Genomic DNA, 6,236 nt, shown 5'->3' on the forward strand with positions numbered 1-6,236 from the left:
TCTAAAGAAGCAATCTCTAGCAGTTACAGTGGTTGAACACCTTAAAATAAATAAATAAAAATGAAAATAACCATCAATTATTTAAGCAATGTCAGGAAATAAAATTTTGCTACAGGTGTTATTTAAGTCCTTATTCACTACTGTGTAGTGAAGGAGCTGGTACGTAAAGCAACAAGGTTTAAAATCCAGGCACCAATATGAATATTCTCTGTGTTTCTTTTGACAAGTCACTCATCAGTCACTTTTCCAGTTTTCTACCTGCAAATCGGGTACAAGGCCCTCAAGAGATAAGGTTATACTCTTTGGGTGACTGTGTCTTTATTAGGTGCTCAGGTACAATAGACGAGTTAGAATGGTAACTAGGAATATGGACTGTAAGTAGGAACTCTTTTAGCTAAACTTTCAGCCACTATAACTGTACTGGTACAAATATAAAGTTGAAAATTAGACTTAGGCCTACTATCCTCCTTGTAAACAACTATGTGCAGGAGTAACCTATAGAAGTAGGATAGATCTTTATTTTTTCTAACATATTCATACAGTATTAGGTGGATGTGTGTGCTTAAACTCTGATTTTATTCTGACTTAACTACTAAACCCATTACATTCATTTCCCAAGTGGAGTTCTTTTGCCTCCGCTTAGAAAAGCAGGAATGATAGAACCACAGAACACATCTGGATTTGGAGAGGTAAAGCTCTGCAAAGTAAGAACAGTTCTTCTTCATAATACAAGGCTTTTGCCTGTAATTACCATATTGTTATTTAAATTGTTATTTGAGGGCTTAGAAACCTCATAGAATCATAGAATAGATCGGGCTGGAAGGGTTTCCTGAGCCACTGAGAACAGCAACTAGTTATCAGGTACTTGTGTAACTTGTGCCAAAGTTGTCTTTTTCTGTGTTGCTTGATTTTTATGATAAATAAATAAAATGTTTTTCAGCTACAGAAATATGTGGTCAAATACTTGGTTTTTTTTCAGGGTCCAGTTCTTGCACCTTTTTACATGGTATATGCTATTCTGCAAGTTAACCTGTGAGAACTGATGGAATAACTCAGCAAATAGAGTGCTGCCCTCTGCTTTCCTACCAGCTTCTATCTTCTTCAAATTGTAGCCCAGCTATGTAACCCTGCAACAAAAGGTAATGCTTCTGTCTGTGTTCTCTTAGTACAAGCATAATTTTAAATAGGTAAGGATTCAAAGACTTTTCCCCACGTCTTCATGAAGGCGCTAGGAGAGGATTGAATGCAGTGTGGTTCTGCATGAGTTCATGCGTTCTTTTCTAAATCAGGGTCAGTGGAACAGAGAGAAAGTAACTTTAAACATCAGCTCTCATATTTTTCTTGTTCTTCTAATGAGCCAGATTAGACAGGGGTAAGGAAGTACTACTTTATCTTTAGAGATGTATAGGTTTTATTGATGCTTTTTAGTTTCTGAGTGAACCTTACTGTGTATCTTTTGTTTAGAATTCATGGATTAGCAGAATCGGGGTTTGCCATAATACTTTCCTGTATTAGCAACTTCTGGATAGACAGATATTCAACCATCTGTCACAGGCATTGTTTACAAGGTGGCCAAGTCGCTCCTTTGCCTCTAGTAAGGTAAGAGGCCCTGAATAATTTTAGTGCTGCTTTTACTGCAATCGTTCCCAGCCATCTGCAGTCCCTGGAGCATCGTGGATGTCCCCAGAGCTTCTAAACCTATTTACCATCTGTTGCCTCTCACCTACAGTAGCACTGATATGCCCCAGAAGATCTTGCTGCTTTCACTGACAGCAAGAGAAACATTTGGAGCCTTCTGCTGTGTGCTGGTGCTGCTGGGAGCTGGCAGGCAGGCAGCAGGAATTAATGGCTTCAGAGCCCTGCAGAGTAGGGTTAGACTCAGAGTTGGACTATGGTCAAAGCCAAATACTTGTTCTGGGAAATCAGAAGTTCACATACCACCTTCAGAATGCTAGCAGGTCTGAATGTTCACAGCTGTTAATATGCTTCCTGTCACTATGTGTAGCTGGGCAGAGGGCAGAGCCCTGATTCCGGTTTGATCTACTTGCTGGTCAGAGAGCTGACCCAGCTAATACAAAGCAATTTACTGCTGTGTAACCTGGGAATAGGGAGAAGGAGGAAGGGTGAAAGTGAATTCGTTGTGTCTTCCGGGCTTAACCATCTGCAAGATGGCCAACTATCCTCTCTGTTGCTCAGAAGTGAAGCTGAGAGAGCAGTCAAGCTCTCTGCAAGGTGCAGGTGGGGTGGAGAATTGAGAGGAGTAGTTTCTTGTGCTAGGGGAGGGTGGCATAAAATTAGAGACAGGAAGAAGCTTCCAGAGTAGCAGAGGGAGTGACTTTTTGGGGAATGACTCCAAAAATAATATCTATAGTAATAACATCAATATCTATTGGTTTAGTGATCTTTCCTCATGCCTGAGACACAGTCTTAGAATTTATTTAACTTTCAGCCATGGGTGCACTTTGGTAGTTTGTGGTTTCCACACAGGCACTCCCTTCCTCAGTGTTTCACCCTGTGAGCTCTGTACCAGCCATATGGTGGAACACTGGAGGATGCTATCATACTGCCTTTTCACACCTGCTTCTCTGTCACAGCTGGAACCACGTATCCAAGTTTCACAGAGAAATTGCTGGTGACACTCAGAAAACAGCATTGGAGTGCTCATTCTTATTTATCCCCAGATACTAAGTGTACCAATAAACAGCCAAACAGTTGTTTTGTGATGTTACTTTTGTCTGTAAATGACTGCAGGAATTGGGATGTTATGTGATTGTGTTGAAGTGATAGGATGGCATCAGGAACCATATCTTTGTGAAGGAGAGAGATGGCTTTATGAGCAAGTCTGAGAGGCTGTTAAAGTCTAATGATAGGAGGGAAAGACGGATAAATGGAGAAGGGGACACCCATCCCCAGCTGCAGAAGCCAAAAAGGCGAAAAAGCAAGAGCAGAGTAGAGCAGGGCAAAACTCTTGACAGAGCAGAGTTGGAAGTGGTGTGGTAGGGATGTGTTATGAATCTTGTGCTGTAGTGACACAGCGCTGGATGTTGCCACTCAGTTTGATTCAGTATCACTCTGGGTAATAATCTGGCCCTCAAGAATGATGTAAAGAGCCTCCTTTGGCTAACATGAACATCCAGGTTAGCATGTCCTTCACTGTAGGGATCCTTCCATTCAGCTGCACTTAGGAAGAGCAGCTACTAGCACCAGGGAGGCATGGAGACTCTTTTCCTGCCACCTTGCTGGCTATGCAGAAGTTCGCCATCCTGGCAGCCTCACTTGACTCCATGGCGTGAGTGAGTGCTGCTTCATACTTGGTCTATCTCTACCTCTGCTGATGAATGTGGCAATGCTTCCTACAGTGATGTGAGAGACAGTCTGAGGGTGAGGGTGGTAGGGAGATAATCCAGTCTAGAAAAGCTTCCTGGTTTTCCCACAAGATTATTCCCTCTGTCTGCATGACTCAGCTGGAGACAGTATAGAGCTGCAGTACACACCAGCTTACATTAGATAGGCTGGCACCAGCTGCAAGAAGCTAGTCAGCCAGGGACCAACAACGTGGAAAGAGCATTTGTCGTGACCTGCTTGGGGCACAGGAACCAGTTTTACGCTGCCTGAAATGCTGGGAAGGTTGGTGTATTCCTTTGTTGTCAAAGCAGCACAAAAATTTAAAAGCAATTCCAACAGTACTTAAAAACCAAGGAAGATGAATTTCTGAGAAAAAGAATAATGGAAAGTAGAGTTTCGGTCCATATTAAAGAAGTTCTTTACTGCCTTCCTGCTTGAGAGATAGAATGCCCTCATGTCAGAAAATTGCTATTTTCTTGTCTCCAGACCATTTGAAAAGGTCACAAATCGCTGTGGTAGCTCAGTTACCATGCACTCCATAAAGACCTGTCAGAGTTTGGTACCCATTTTCCCTGCAGTAAGCACATATGTTGCCCAAGCTGAGATGTAGGGACTAAGAGCCCTGCAGCAGCTGCTGCTGGCTGATGCAGACTTTGTGGTCTGCTGAGATAGCTGAGAGCAATGACCCTGTCTCTCACGGATTTTCAGTACTCCTTCTATTGCACCAATCCTGGCAGCAACAGGACAAGAGCTGAAGTACAGTGAGGAGCGACGGGGAGGTGGCAGGGAATAGTGAAAAGGGACAAGGTACCTAGAAAGAGGACCGGAGCAGGGAGTTATTGAACGAGGACAAACACTGGGACCTGTATAATGCTGGATAAGGATAAGGGATTTGACAGTTTCAAGTATTTTGAGAAAAGAGTCTGGAATGTAGGAAAAATTAGGTTCTCCTGAGGAAAAGAAACCACACTGTGACACTAAGAAAGGCCAAAGATCGCTTTCCAAATAGAATGGAAGCAAAAGTCACAATAATTAGCTAATAATGGAAATTAGAAAATAGAGGAGACAAAAAAGAGAAAAGGGACTAACAAGAAACTAGAGCTGCAAAGATGTTGCTGAAAACATCTGGATACTGAGAGGGCAGAGGGAAGAGAATAGGAAAGTAATTTAAAATATGAGACTGATGATGGATAAACAAAATTGACATGAAGATGACAACAGCTGTCATGAAGCTTTACAGACAACTTTAAAACCAGAAACAGCAACTTCCTATACAGCTACAAGACTATACCACATACCTATCTTCTTTTAAATAACTGTTCTTTCTAGAAGAATTTGCCCTCCAGCATCCTACACTAATTGTTGTTGTAGGATGGGTATGATTTGTTTTCTAGTGTTGGCAATGCAGAGGAACTGGAATGTTCAGTCATCAATACAATCATCAAAATTGTCCCTTCACTTCTTGTGCTCGAGGCACAAGAAATAAAGGAAGGGAGTTGAATTAACAGGATGTTTCATTACTCTTTCTCTGCAGAGCTCTTGCAGAAGCACCGAGCACAATTAACTGCAGAAATGGAAGAGGTAAATGAAAGGGGAAGAACCAAGAGAGAAGTTAAAATGGACTCTTCAGCAAATAACTATCTGATTAGGGAATCTCTTGTACTGTGAGTTAGATCAAAAGAAAATTCACCCTTGCTGCCCATCCATTGACTTCACTGGAGACAGGTTAGCACCGAATAAAGCCTTGACATTCTCAAATATGGCTTTTCTTTGTAGTGAGCATCCAAGTTAATTGTGCCTATGTAGAAGAAAAGTGGAAGATAAATGGGATTCTGTTTCTAGTTTTGCTGCTGACTTTCCAAAATTATATTGTTTATATGGTTAACTCCTGTGTAGAATTGCTTTTCTCACCGCTGCTGCCCAGAAGCCAGCACAGACTTTGTTCTTTTTGCCAGGCCCAACTCTTTGGCAGAAGATGTGTGTGTTCTTCAGGACTGGAGGAGCACAACATTGCTGAGGCACTGAGGAGAACAGAGATAAACAGCTCTTCATACAGCCCAAGGTAAAGAGTGAGGTTTCAAAAGTAGTGGTGGTCCTGTCGTGAAAAGATATCAGGGTACAGCACATTTTTCTGCATCCATTGTGTTTTGTTTGCTGATAAAAGGCCTCTGTGAGATACTACAAATGGACACGCAGCCCCACCATGTCTTTCAATGCAAGCAGCAACTTGGAGGAGTCCTTTCCACTGCTGCTTCGGTGCTTCATCTTTACAGAGCTTGTTTCAGAGGAACGCCATATGGTCTCATCTATTAATGATTCTGAAGCTCTTTTATCTGTGGAGGAAAGGCTTTATAATGACAACTATAATGCTGCAATCCTATATTAATCTCTGGATGTCCGGTACAGATGGGACTAGAATTTGTGTGCGTTATCCAGTTTAATAAAGAGCTATGCAGTGTTCTCAGCAGATCCCTGGGTGACCTTTCTGGCTTTAACAAATGATCTATCCAGGTTTGTTATGTTTAAGCAGCACCATCTTCTACTAATATTTTCTCCTTGACTGGCAACCAAACTTACTCAAGCAGAGGAAGTTGTATCTGTTTAATATTCCTAGTCCTGCCCCGTTTAGCCCCCAACCCTGTAATCAAACTCTCATTGCAGATTGTAGAACTATATGAAAATGCTTTCCTTTTTTGTTGTTTTTTTTTTTTTTTAAGTGTTTATTGCGTGTGTTTTATTATGACTCTATATTTTCATTTGGCACTCAATGTTTTGCACCAATTACGGCATCCATCAGGGACCCAACACCACAGAAACCAGTATAAATTATCAGAATCCACTGGATGATATTGTTACGCTACTTTCTAAATAGAGAGTGTTCCTTTGGTCTC

At 41.7% G+C, this 6,236-nt stretch overlaps 1 long non-coding RNA gene across 2 annotated transcripts; it reads left to right on the plus strand.

Annotated features, from left to right (window-relative positions):
- The first annotated feature begins 1,518 nt into the window (after positions 1-1,518).
- Positions 1,519-6,008, plus strand: LOC115605574. 2 transcript variants are annotated; one of them, XR_003990643.1, is made up of 4 exons: positions 1,519-1,599; positions 4,880-5,070; positions 5,301-5,407; positions 5,510-6,008. It is a non-coding gene; the product is annotated as an uncharacterized LOC115605574 (long non-coding RNA). The 2 variants fall into 2 exon arrangements; XR_003990642.1 differs by having other exon boundaries at positions 5,301-6,008.
- Positions 6,009-6,236: the final 228 nt, after the last annotated feature.

Source organism: Strigops habroptila, chromosome 3 (genome assembly GCF_004027225.2).
Source record: "Strigops habroptila isolate Jane chromosome 3, bStrHab1.2.pri, whole genome shotgun sequence".
NCBI classification, from domain to species: domain Eukaryota; kingdom Metazoa; phylum Chordata; class Aves; order Psittaciformes; family Psittacidae; genus Strigops; species Strigops habroptila.